Source organism: Otolemur garnettii, unplaced genomic scaffold (genome assembly GCF_000181295.1).
Source record: "Otolemur garnettii isolate 467f Iridium unplaced genomic scaffold, OtoGar3 scaffold00019, whole genome shotgun sequence".
Taxonomy (NCBI): domain Eukaryota; kingdom Metazoa; phylum Chordata; class Mammalia; order Primates; family Galagidae; genus Otolemur; species Otolemur garnettii.
The window spans coordinates 10,447,963-10,462,181 of NW_003852414.1; the positions used below are offsets into that span (position 1 = coordinate 10,447,963).

Below are 14,219 nucleotides of genomic sequence, written 5' to 3' on the forward strand. Positions count from 1 at the left end.
CTACCTAGGGCGACTGAGACTCTGTCTCAATTTAAAAAAAAAAAGTATGAAAACATTCATTAGTGGCCCTGCATGGTGGCTCATGCCCATAATTCTAGGACTCTGGGAGGCCAAAGCAGGTAAATCTCTCAAGGGCAGGAGTTTGAGACTAGCCTCAGCAAGAGTGAGACCCCCATCTCTACTACAAAACAAAAGCGAGCTTGGCACCTGTAGCTCAGAGGTTAGGGTGCTGGCCACATATACTGTGGCTGGCAGGTTAAAACCCGGCCTAGGCCTGCTAAACAACAATGGCAACTACAACAACAACAACAACAACAAAATAGCCAGGCGTTGTTGTGGTGGGTGCCTGTAGTCCCAGCTACTTGGGAGGCTGAGCCAAGAGACTCGCTTAAGCCCAAGAATTTGAGGTTGCTGTGAACTGTGATGCCATGGCCCTTGGGCACAGTATTGAGGGTGACATAGTGAGACTCTGTCTCAAATAAAAAAAAAAAAAGAAAGAAAGAAAAGCTATCCAGGCATTGTGGTGGGCACCTGTAGTCCCAGTTATCTGGAAAACTGAGGCATGAGGATTGCTTGAGCTCAAGAGTTCAAGTTTGCTGTAAGCTATGATGTCACCCATGGCACTCACCCCCAGGGTGAAAAAGTGAGAGACTATCTCAAAAAAAACAAACAAACAAAACAAATTCATTAGTGATTCCAAACCTATTTGAAATTTTGGCACCCTACTGCTGTTTGATTTCGTGACTCTTTTTTCTACCTTAAAATTGCTGCTTTGTGATTCATATTTGGAATTAAAACTTTGAATGAAATAAATATTTATTTTCACCCTTCTAGATCTGCCCTTGAGGTAAGACAACCAGAGCTTTTCCCTATGTCCCCAAACAGTGCTGGGAACTGGAGTCAGCCCCACAGGCTGATTCACAGAGCCACTGTCATCGTCTGTCCGCCCACAGCTCACACACTGAATCCCACTCAAGGACCCAACACTCCTGCTAAGAGCCTTTTCCCAGGAGTGTAGAACCTGAAGGATTCTGAATAGTTTGACATGGAAAAATTGGAGAAGTTGCTAGGAAAACCCTGGAACTAATAGAGTGTTTTCCCTGGCTAGAAATGCCGTTGCTAAAAATAACACAATGAAAAACATATTTGTCTCTTACATATGATGGTTGTGGAATATAATTATGGGCTGTGTTTCTGTCTGGGATGAAGACAAGGGGGGGAGGTGCCAATATCTAGACTACAAAAGGAATAAAGGACAGTGTGTCCAGCTCCCAGGTGGCTCCTGCACTCTGCAGCACCCATGCCCTCCCTCTTGGGGACTCGGGTTCCTGCTCGGGAAATAGCTGTAATATTAAACCCCGATTTTTCTTGTGGGGCCAAGAAAAATTCCAAGTCAGGTAAGATTTAAAATTTTAGGGCTGTGCAGCGCCTTGAGTTCCTATCAGTAGGTACCAGCAAAAATAAATTAACCCCGCTTCTTCAACGTATCCAGTAAAAAGTGGCAAGAGCCTAATTAATGTAAAAATACAAATATCCTAACTCCTTGACATACTTAACATTTTGTATTTTAATTAATTTATAGAAGTAATTGCTGCTGCTGGGAGTTATTTCAGTAACATATTCATCTTTTTTTTCTGTACTTCCTAAAATGAGGGGAAAAAAATGCAGGGAATGTAGGAGAATTTAATATGCTGTATTGTTCAGTATTTTTCTAGGCCATAGTTTCTTCATCTGTAAAGTGGGAATAAAAAAAAGAAAATGGCTAGCCTCATTGTCTATTAGGGATACGTTGACTTAAAGGATAGATAAACACTTATAACAGAAAACGACTGCTAACACGTGGAACACGGAGGCTTGACTCGCATGATGTGTGATTTGTCCTTTAATCTTCAGACTCCACCACTGCCGTTTCCATTTCATAGATGGGAAAACTGAGGCTTCTGGATATGCATTTACTCTCCCCAAGTCACACAGCTAGAAAGTGGACCCGGTGCCCAGGCCTTCTCATATACACGTCTTAAAGGCAAGCTCTTTGTCACTCACTGTTTTGCAATAACTGTGGTTAGCAACTTAATATGAGTGTCAGTTCTGGCATGAATCCATGTTATCTGACTACAAAATTCCAAGAGGCCTCACTGGCACGCATTAGGCAGTTTTAAAAATGTTTTTAAAAACATTTTAAAATCTGTCCACTTGCTCCTACATGGTTTGGTTTTAAAAAGTCTGTATTTCCATTTTTTACAGGTGTCTTTAAATTATTCTGAACTCTGTGCTTTAACCTCATGCATTGTATGGATGAAACAATGGGCTTGCTCTGTTTTCTTTTTAAGTCCGGTGGACTTAACTACTCAACTACTCACAGAGTAACTGATGCCCCCCCCCCCCCAAAGTAACCCCTTTCAGCTAATTCACAGATCCACAGCCATGTGGAGTGGTGGTTATCACATCCAAATGGCTGGCCAGGCTGTTCGTTTACTTACGCTCACTTGCAGCTTATGCAAACAGAAAACCCCATACAATCAAGTGACTAGATTTCCTTTTTTTTTTTGTTTTGTTTTGGTTTAAGGGTTTTCTTTTTAAGCATGCCTTAAAAGCTACCTTTATCATCTATGCCTCCCTCTTCCTCTAAGAACCCTTTATCTATCTTCTTGGGATTTAGAAGTCCTATTTCCCCTAAAAGTCCAGAAACTCTGATATCGCTAACAGGATATTTTTTTTTCCCCTAGTTTCAGAAAATGCCTGGTGAGAAAAACATACAGATATATGCACTTTAAAAAAAAAAAGGTGCAATGTTCATAAACCTGATTCAAAGACTATTTCTGTGACATTTCACAGATTTTATTTTTGGCATTTTATGATGTGAAAATACAGAAATATACCCAGCCCTAATTTCAGGTCTGTCTTAAGAGGAACTCCCCCCAACCAATACACACACAAAACATCTGGGAATAATCAACAAAAAATATATAGTATCTTAATTCTCAGATTGTACTAACCCTTATCTATGGCATTTTTATAGCACTATTCAGAGGGCACAATCAGAATAATGCATAATGCATCACTTGTTTTCAGCTCTATTCAAAAATCTCAGTTCATTCAATTAAAAAAAAAGCCCTTAAAAACAGCCCCGAAGCACGAACATTTGTGTGGGAAAGCTCCACTTATTGATTCAGCTCTTCCTGCCAAGAGAACAATGCAGAGAAACAGACCGCAATGTTTCCAAATAATTTTTGGCAATAACTCAGGAAAAACAAAACAAAATGCATATTTACCTGTACCCAGTGCTCCACAGGTGAAGCAGGGAAAGCAGAAAATCTAACTCCTCTTCTGGAAGTTTTCTTCTCTAATGGAGTCCAGGGTCATCCTTCCGAGCTGTCAGGTAAACCCCCCTCCATGTCTCTGCTGTTTTCTTTTGCAGTTTTTCCCAGTGAAACTCCTGTAATTTGCATAAATCCTACTTGTAGCCTATAGGACTTTTGAGTAGCTACTTGTTAAATCGGCTGTCTTGACATGCTCTTTCAAGCATGACATCATCAATCTCCATGGAAACCCTAACCCCACCTGCCTACATGCCAACGTTACCTGTTAGGCGAAGACTTAAACAATCGTCTGAAATTGTTCATTAATGAAACCCTTTCAGGGGCTTTAGATCTCTGCACGATGTAATTTGTGCTGCTGGCAGAAACTTAGCCAAGAACGATGGCTTCATTTTCAAAGCCTGAGCTGTTTTGCAAAAAACAATGATCAAAATTATAGGCATTCGGTAATCTGCCTCTCCCTGTCTAACAATGCACTTAATTGGTGGAAGAAAAACCTACAGTGGCCATGCATGCCTCTCTCTGCAGGATAAAGTTACGTTGAGAACTCAGATCTCAGAAAAACCTTCAATTGATACTTCTAAGGCTTTTCCACTCAGTTCTCCACCAACCCCCTTCCTACTTTTTACCAGCAAAACTTGCAAAACAGGTTCCCTGCCCGAGTATGTATGTGTGTGTGTGTGTGTGTGTGCATTTTCCCTTGGTCTCTGCGGTTGCAGATGGTAGGAGAAGGTAAGGAGAATTTTTTAACTCTTTCCTAACACATGCACCTCTTTTGCGTGTCTATCCTAGTTCACAGAAATCACTAGAACACTGAAGTTACGTTAGGCTTTTGAGGAATAGTCAATAGGCTCTCAGGTTTTCAAGCCTTCTTTCATTCATTATTTATTCACCTTTCACTATCTCAAATTTTGTGGAATTCCTACTGTTTGCAGAAAGCTTTGGGCAAATTTCTGCTAAATTTGTTCCCAGACAAATTTATTTGTTATTATTCCTTGATAATGCTGGGGTCAGCCGTCTTTCTCCTTACCCCTAAATTCACTGCAGACAGACCTTGTACTCCCCAAGTCTAGGACTGCTGACCTGCAGAGGCACCAGAAAGGTTTGAATGGGCCTGAGTCCAAACCCAGGGGAGTTTAGCATGAAGTTATCAAAGTGGCTGTCATATGCCAAAGTGCAGTTCTTCAGTGGGACTGAGCAGGGAACAGAATGAAGTTGCATACACAGAATGAGCAGAGAAGCACTCTGGGGCAGCCCCACAACACTGCAGAGGGTTGGAAACAGCCATAGCTATAAAGCAGCCTGCTTTAACTTGCACGGATCCTGCTGTAAACTACAGCAGACTCAGCAGTGTCTGTCTTTGAAGGTTAGAGAGCAAATATTAACCTCTGTACCTTGCTGATTTCACCCTGGTATTTGCAGAAGAGAGCCATCATAGGTTTAAAACAAATAAACAAACTCGGAATGACTCTTTCCACAGAGGGGAATTGTAAATGCTTTGGATCACCTCCTCTGAAGATTCTGAGAATTTGCATTGCCATAGTTCACAGTCAACAGATGGGACATTACCTTTGAAGGAACCAAGTACTACCCTGGTTTAATATAGCAGCCAGAGCTGGAACACTCCTCGGAGGCAAGACTATTGTCAGAGATTCAATGACTGCATCTGTGAGATGAAAATCCATCCAGATGAAGCCTAAGCTTGTACTTTACCCAATGGGGCACAAACACAACGTGAAGCAAACAAAAACAAGACAGAACCAGATCCAGGCTTTATGCAGTGAAATCTGAAGATGGGGGGTGGACGTACTATTCCATTACAGTTATTCCTCAAAGTTCCATTAGAGGGAAGAGTGTGTGCAAGTTGATTCAGTAGTCAGAGTGATTATAAATTATGCCAAATCTTTCCTTTGGGTTATTTAGAAAATTACAGTACCTCCGCTTTTGCTTGCTGAATTCAAGCCCAGAAAAGAGAGTGAGAAGAGTCAGAATGTCACAGGCAAATGGAAATAGTCATAGAAATAATTCAGATGCGAAAGTGATTAACCCATTCATCAACAGGCTGGCGGGGAGGTGAACGCTGACATATGAATTTGTAACCAACAATGACATCATTATGATGATGAGAGGATCTTGAACAACTTAGATGTGGGGAAGTTCTGGCAAGAACAATCTCAGCAATAAGGGCAACACATGAGGACTGGGCAGAAATGCCACAACTTGATTAGAGGTGACCAGTCCTGTAATGGTTTTTCCCACCATCATCAATAGGAATCACTTTGCGTGAGACCAACTTAGCACCACGTAGATCAAGTCGGAGCTCAATAAGTGTAGGGAGATGAGCTATTTTATTTCTAAATTTAGCAATATTCCAGGGACCCACAATTGACTTGAAGGGCAAATAATCCCTCCTCATGAATTCATTTCGACAAACCTATTTTACAATAGAAGTAGAAAACTGCTTACTGGAAAAAAAAAACTATGAAAATATAAAAATACAAATAACGGTGAAAGAGGATAGATGTAATTACTTATAACGTGAATTTTTGTGTCTTTAGAAACAGGAGTTAAAAGTTGTCAGATAGGAAAGGAATACTTCTTAGAAGAGAAATATAACCGCTCTTAGTAAAATAATTGATCCTTATCTCATTTAAGCCTTATAGTATCTTTGAGATGTAAGAGAGTGTGATGTCATCCTATTTTACAATTGGAGAAAGTGAATCTCGGAGACATTGAGTAATTTCAGTGCATTTACATGGCCAATGAGTATTGGAGTTTCAATTTGAACTCAAGCAGACTCAAGATTTGAACCCAAAACATCTGTTAAGCACCAAGCATTCTTACCCCTAGTTTAATAAAATTGCTTATGATCAAGGATACCAAAATCCTAACTAAATTAAACCATGCTGAAAGGATTTATTTTGGTAGCTGAACTGAATGCACCGAACATATTGGATTGCAAAGGGTAAAGGCAGCCCTTCTGCAGATCCTCCCAGAGACACCAAGTCAGCAGATGGTTCTTGGGGCTGGGACAGGCAGGGATATTACACAAGTACAGCCACAGCAGCAGAGAAGCCACAAGTTATTTAGCTGCAGGCTGTCTGTAGACCTGTAAGCACTGCACAGAGCAGGGTTAATGCATTACCACTCAGGGCTCAGCCCTCCAAAGCACAGGGCAAACAGATCTCTGGGTGCAGATAAAGCTAATGAAACAGCAGCTCTCAAGAGCTATCTGCAACCTGAACTCCTGGTCTAAAGAAAAATTACCAAACATTGCAGAGAAAAAAACAAAACCAAAAAAAAGCACCACCTCCCTCTAAACAAGTATAAATTTTCTAAGTCAAGATCACACCATAAGTATCACTAAAAGAATAAGGGTCCTTGGATGTTTAGATGGAACAATGGAACGCAACTATGGTTAATTCCCTAATGCTAAATCCTTGATCTTTGGCTCAGTTTTGGATTACAGTTGTTCCTAGTTTTAGAAATCATCCGATCACGTTTTGTGAACTGAGTGTGATGGTTAATTTCATGTGACAACTTGACTAGGTTACAGGGCCCAACTGTTGGGTCTAACAGCAGTCTAGATGTTGCTGTGAAAAGTATTTGTTAGATTAACATTTAAATCAGTCGACTTTGAGTAAAGCAGACTGTTCAGCACAATGTGGGTGGACCTCATTCGATCAATTGAAGGCCTCAAGAGTAAAGACTGAGGTCCCCTGAAGAAAAAGGAATTCTGCTAGTGGTTCTGTTTTCCTGGAGAGCACTGAATAATACAGCTGATAACTCCAACATGTATCTACTTGTCTTGTTTTCTAATGTCGGGTCCGGCCCTATTCTACTATGAATTATCTAAATGTCATTTTCACTTGGAACCACTACGGTCATTTCAGATACAGCATGTCAACTTAAACTTAAGCAACTGTATAACATTTACCTAACATGAACTGTATTAACTAAATAAATGTGGACATATAGTATTTGCCATCAAATTAACAAGAAGTCCATTAGTTGCTATACTAATTGTTAATGGATTGAATTCTCCCATTAAAAGACAGACTAACAAACTGAGCTAACAAAAAGCTAAACCAAATTATAGGTAGTTTCTAATAAACACACTCATTATAGCTTGAATATCTCTTATCCTAAACGCTTGGGACCAGAAGTATTTTCCATTTCAAGTTTTATTTTTGTTTTTGTTTTCAGATTTTGGTATATTTAAATTATATGCCTAGCCAGTCAAACATCCTTAATCCAAAAATCCTAAATACTTCAATGACAGCACTTAAAAAGTTTCAGATTTTGGAGCATTTTGGATTTCAAATTTTCAAAGAAGGGATACTCAACTGTATTAATATAGAAAAGTTAGAAATAAATAGTAAGACATAAAAGAGTGACATTACTGGCTCGGTGCCTGTGGCTCAAGCGGCTAAGGCGCCAGCCACATACACCTAAGGTGGCGGGTTCGAATCCCCAGCCCGGGCCCGCCAAACAACAATGATGGTTGCAACCAAAAAATGGCCAGGCGTTGTGGTGGGCGCCTGTAGTCCCAGCTACTTGGGAGGCTGAGGCAGGAGACTTGCTTGAGCCCAGGAGTTGGAGGTTGCTGTGAGCGTGATGCCATGGCACTCTACTCAGGGGGACAGCTTGAGGCTCCGTCTCAAAAAAAAAAAAAAAAAAAAAAAAGAGTGACATTACTAAGAAAAGTGTCAGGGAGGCCAAGGTAGATGCATCATTTGAGCTCAGGAGTTTGAGACCAGCCATAGCAAGAGCGAGACCCTGACTAACCGGGTGTTGTGGCGGGTGCCTGTAGTCCCAGCTACTCAGGAAGCTGAGGCAAGAGGATGGCTTGAACCCAAGAATTCAAGGTTTCGGTGAGCTATGATCCATGGCACTCTATGGAAGGTACTTTTTAGGATAAAGAGGTCATTGGGTAATGTCAAAGACATTTAAGGAGATGGTATAATCATTCTAAATTTGCTTTTAACAAAGCAACCAAAAAATTAGCAAAATCCTTGAGAATACAAGGTGAACAAGATAAAAATATAATTATAAGGCAGACTTTATTACATTTTCTTCAGAACTTCCTAACTCTAAATACTAAGAACAGAAGAGAAATGAATGATATGATCAACAAACCTGATATATAAATGTCTGTATCTGTGTGTATAGGATAACTGCCCACACTTATCTATGGAACATTTATAAACACTGATTGTATATTTGACTGTTCAAAAAAAAACAAAAAAAACCCTGGCTCAGCGGGTACCGTACCAGCCACATACACGGGAGCTGGCAGGTTCAAATCCAGCCCCAGCCTGCCAAACAACAATGACAACTACAACCAAAAAATAGCCAGGCATTGTGACGGGAACCTGTAGTCCCAGCTATTTGGGAGGCTGAGGCAAGACAATCACTTAAGCCCAAGAGTTTGAGGTTGCTGTGAGCTGTGATGCCACAGCAACTCTACCACGGGTGACATAGTGAGACTCTATCTCAAAAAACAAACAAAGTTTTTATTTACATATTTATTTCAAGACAAAGTCTTACTCTGTTGCCCCAGGCTAGAGTGCTATGAAATCAGCCTAAGCTCACAGCAACTTCAAATTCCAGGCTTCAAGCCATCCTCCTGCCTCAGCTTCCTGATGGTGGTATTTGCCACCACACCTGAGTCATTTTTCTAGTTTTCGTAGAGATGGGATCTTACTCTTGCTCAGGCTAATCTCAAACTCCTGATCTCAAAGGATTCTTCTACCTCAGCTTCCTAGAGTGCTAGGATTACAAGTGTGAGCCACCCAACCCAGCCTCAAGTGGCGTCATCGTAGCTCACATCAACCTCAAACTCCCAGGTTCAAGTGTTACTCCTGCTTCATTCTCTGAGTAGCTGGGACTTCAGTTATGCACCACCACACTGACCTGATTTTTCTATTTTATTTTTAGAGAGACTGGGTCTCACTGAAGCTATACCTGAACTCCTGGCCTCAAGTGACTCAATTTTATCAGATCCATAAGCTCATATTCTTTCTACAAAAAAGACATGTTCTTGGCAGGGCATGCTTTGGTTTGGGTGGTTGTCCCTCCAAACTTCATGTTGAAATTTGATCCCCAGTGTTGGAGGTGGTGTCTAATAGGAGGTGCTTGGGCCATGGAGGCAGATCTCTCAAGAATAGATTACTGTCCTTCCTTGGGAGGTGAGGTGAATTCTCACTCTACTAGTTCCCTCAAGAGATGATAAAGACCCTGGCAGCCCACCCTGGCTTCTTCTCTCACCACATTATCTCTGCACACTAACATTATTCCCCTTCACTAACCTCCATGAATGGAAGCAGTCTAAGGCCCTCACCAGATGCAGGTGTCCAATCTTGAACTTCACAACTACCAGACACATCAGTCAAATAAACATTTTTCCTCATAAATTTTCCAAATACCCAGTCTCAGGAAGAAACTGAGTTGCTATTCCTCGATAGCAACACAGCACGGTCTAAAACATGGCAGGTACTGGGTTTTTTACTTTTTTACATAATGCCCAATGCCCAGCTCAGAATGTAGGTCCATAAGGAATAACAATTTGGTTAATTGTTCTTGCATTAATCCAAGAACACACCTACAAGAGGAATGAATAAACAGCAAAGAAGTAAGCTTGGTAAGAAAGGACAGAAGGGCAATTTAACATTTGCAATATGAATTCTGTATCTATGTACTAAACTCAATCACACTGGGCTTTTTTTAGATGTCTCAATCTCCAAAATTTCTGTCTAACTGGGTGATGATTTCCTCCAGGTTTTGCTGATCACCAGGAGAGCTGGGTGTCTCCTGCCACTGCATAGCTATACTTCAATTCTTGCTTATCCTTACTGTCCCACCTACTCCCAGGCACTCCTTAACACGTTTTCCAGTAGGATCTTCCTTTGATTTTTTGCAGAGCTCTTCTTTATATAGCACTGTTCTCAAGATATATGCACTTGCTCTTCCACAACACTAATTAAAGTGAAAACTAATGCCGAGGTTGGTGGCACTCAATTAAACATGGATCAAAAGCCATGTGTTACGAATGATCCCCACTTAGGATTATTTTTCTCTTTTTTGCATCCTTTGTGATTAATGTCAACCCTAAGTCAAATTTGCAAGTAAACCGGCAACCCTTAGTTTAGTCTCTCTGATCACTGATTCCCCCCACCTCAAAACATCCCATTGTGCAATGGTCCAAATCTCCTGAGATGTACTTCCATGAGCCTCTAAGTCACAATTCAAAACAGCAGTCCTCTGGCAAACACCTGCAGGCCAGCACCTTCATCTGGTCCCTTGAGGAGCATCTTCTCGCTTAGATATTACATTCTTTTTTCTGTTCATTTTTTCACTACTGGTTTTTTTTTTTTTTTATCAGATCCAGATTTAGGGAACTATTGTATCTGACCACTGAACACACGCTGATTTCCCTTACACATATCTAAGAGTTTGTGGAATTCCTCTGAGGACAAGAAATGTTTTTATACTGATTGTTTCAATCCTATCACGTTCTTTGCTCACAGGCCTCCAGTATTTCATTCAACACACACTCACGCATACAAAAATATAAGTTTTCCAAAAATATGACTTATGATTCTGTTACGACATCATGGTGTGGCAGCTGTTGCTCTGGCAACATTTTCTCAGATACCATTTGTGGCACTGCTTCTTTAGTGCCAAATTCTTTTTATCCCCCCCCCCCCCAAATTATCAAAGGCAGATCCATCACAAGGCTGGCATGTCAAGACATACTAGGATCACCACTCAATCTCACTAACACTTACTGACACTGGGTAGAATGGTTATCCAGGCCCATTCTTCTTCATCACTTAAGTGGTTTGGAACATCTTTCTGTTCTATTACCCACCAGAGGGGTGGTATGATCTAAAGTAATAATTTTCAGGCTTTTTTTTATCTCACAGCATACTTGGACCTATAGTTAAACTTCTACAGAACACTTAAATTATGTTCATTAAAAAAAGAGTTAAAAAAAGAATATACTTACTGTGTATTGAACTTCTTTTGAAAATAATTTAATTAATGATCATTAAATATTTTCATAGCACACCTAAGATCCTCTCATGGCATACCAGCGTGCCATGCCAAACCGACTGAAAATCACTCCTCTAGAGGTTAAGAGCAAGGCCCCCACTGCCAGATAACAGCATTCAAATACAGGTGATTGCCCACTGTGTCATCTTGGACAACACTGAACTGCTTTGCGCCTCAGTTTCCTGTTCTGTTGAATAAAGTTAATAAAAGTGCCTATCCAGCAAGGTTGTTGGGAAGGTGGACTATCTTACAGGTTGAGCATCCCTAATCCAAAAATCCCAAATCTGAAATGCTCCAAAATCTAAGATTAGTTTGAGCACCATCAACGTGATACTCAAAGGTCATGCTCACTAGCCCATTCCCTATGTCAAATTTTCAAATTAGGGAGGTTCCACCAGTAAGATTATGGTCAATCCTCAGAATGAAAAACATTCCAAATCCACACCACTTCTGGTCCCAGAGATTCTGGAGAAGGGCTTCTCAACCTTGTGGTGTATAGAGAGAATAACAGAGCCACAGTTTTAATAGTGCCAATAATATGTTCCCCTGATGGTCTTTCCTACTTTTTCACAATTAAAAATAGTTCTTGGGGTCAGGTGCGGTGGCTCACACCTGTAATCCCAGCACTCTGGGCGGCCAAGGCAGGTGGACTGCTAGAGCTCAGGAGTTCGAGACCAGCCTGAGTAAGAGCGAGACCCTGTCTCTGAAAATAGCTGGGAGTTGTGGTGGGCGCCTGGAGTCCCAGCTACTTGGGAGGCTGAGACAAGAGAGTCACTTGAACCCAAGAGTTTGAGGTTGCTGTGAGCTGTGATGCCACAGCACTCAACCCCAAGGCGAAGGAGTGAGACTCTGTATCAAAGTAAATAAATAAATAAAAATAAATAGTTGTTGGAAAAATAATAGTAAAGAAAGAATGAGTATTTATAGGCCATTCTCCATGTCCCTGGCAATTTGTGTAATGGTATCTCTTCTCCTTTCCTATTGTGATTTGCTATTATTATTTGCTTAGCACACATTCTATGAGATTTCTTAATTCACAGTAAGTTCTTTCTTTTTCCCCTTCAAGTTTAGGTATAAACATTGATCTGTAAACCCATGTGCATGCCTTGGTTCTAAGCACTAAACAGTTACTGCTACTAAACATGGCTAATGGCTGAGCCAGGTAATCTTAGCATTCTGGGAGGCTCAGGTGGGTGGGTTGCTTGAGCTCAGGAGTTGGAGACCAGTCTGAGCAAGAGTGACAGCCTGTCTCTACTGAAAATAGAAAAATTGAGGCCGGAGGATCACTTGAGCCCAAGAGTTGGAGATTGCTGTGAGCTATGATGATGCCATGGTGCTCAACCCAGGGGTGACAGAGTGAGTCTGTTTTTAAAAAAAAGGAAAAAAAAAAAAAAGGCTAATTCTCCTATAATTTTCCCCTTTGAATTAGAATAAATTGACAGCTCTAGAGCGGAAATTCTTAGCTAAGTCTATATCTTTTAATTCATAAATTTTTACCCTACATGTTTATTTATTTATTTACAAAGCACATCTAATTTTTCAAAATCTTCAACTTCTATAACATTAACCTAAGGCCTCCACTAGCTGAACCGTGTATAATATTTGTGCATCTTTAGCTCCAATTAGCCTCACTTTCCAGTCTTCCCTGACAGTTATCCATAAATATAGATGCATACATGTGAATTCTGGGCATGTGCATGAGTGCACACACATGCACACATTAAAGGCTAAGGCAAATGTGACAGACAAAATCTAATCAATTCAGAGGTTTTTTTTTTTTTTTTTTCATACAGAATGGAGGAAATACATCTATTTCCCAAGGTATAAGCTGATACCCTGAGATCTACAGCATGCAGAGCAATCCAGTGTGACAGGAGTTCTGCTGTGATACAATTAAAATCCATCAAAAGATGCCATACCGGCTCGGTGCCAGTAGCACAATGGTTACAGCGCCAGCCACATACACTAAAGTTGGTGGGTTCAAACCCAGCCCGGGCCAGCAACAATGACAACTGCAACAAAAAAATAGCCAGGCGTTGTGGCAGGTGCCTGTAGTCCCAGCCACTTGGGAGGCTAAGGCAAGAGAATCTCTGAAGTCCAAGAGTTTGAGGTTGCTGTGAGCTGTGACACCATAGTACTCTACAGAGGGTGACATAGCGAGACTCTGTCTCAAAAAAAAAAAAAAAAAAAAAAAAACAACCTGAAAATGCCATATGGTAAAATCCTTTTCCCCCTCTGGGTAGATACCTAGTAATAGGTTTATGGGATCAAATGGAAGGTCTATTTTTAGCTCTTTGAGGATTCTCCATACTTCTTTCCAAAAAAGAATTTTACCATAAGGACATTTGCACTTAAATGTTTAACGCAGTTCAGTTCACAATCACCGAGATGTGGAAGCAACCCAAGTGCCCATCAACCTACAAATGAATTAATAAACTACAGTACATGTATACCATGGAATGCTATCCAGCCAGAAAGAAAGATGGAGACTTTACATTTTTGTGTTTGCCTGGAAGGATTTGGAGAACATCCTCCCAAGTCAAGTATCACAAGAATGAAAAAGCAAGTATCCAATGTACTCAATACTAATATAAAACTAGTAGATGAACAACCATACACCCATAGGAGAAAACACAATTAAATTCAAGAAAGCAGGGCGGAGGGAGGGGAAGAGGAGTAGAAAGAAGGCTTGGTAAGTTCTCATCTGACAAGCACAATGTAGGGGCATATGGTACACCTTCAAGGCAAAGGACTCAACCACAACTTGGACTTTACCCAACAAATGCAAACAACGTAACCTAATCATATGTGCCCTTATATTAATCTTTTTTTTTTTTTTTTTGA

At 40.7% G+C, this 14,219-nt stretch overlaps 1 protein-coding gene and 1 long non-coding RNA gene across 10 annotated transcripts in view; one reads left to right on the top strand and one right to left on the bottom strand.

The window, feature by feature from the left end:
• Nucleotides 1-14,219, bottom strand: part of KIAA1217 (KIAA1217 ortholog) — a 328,697-nt gene that overhangs the window by 294,496 nt on the left and 19,982 nt on the right. The gene's annotated exons all lie outside the window — the stretch shown is intronic.
• Nucleotides 3,269-13,289, top strand: LOC111724124. Its single transcript, XR_002772476.1, has 2 exons — nucleotides 3,269-3,379; nucleotides 13,169-13,289. It is a non-coding gene; the product is annotated as an uncharacterized LOC111724124 (long non-coding RNA).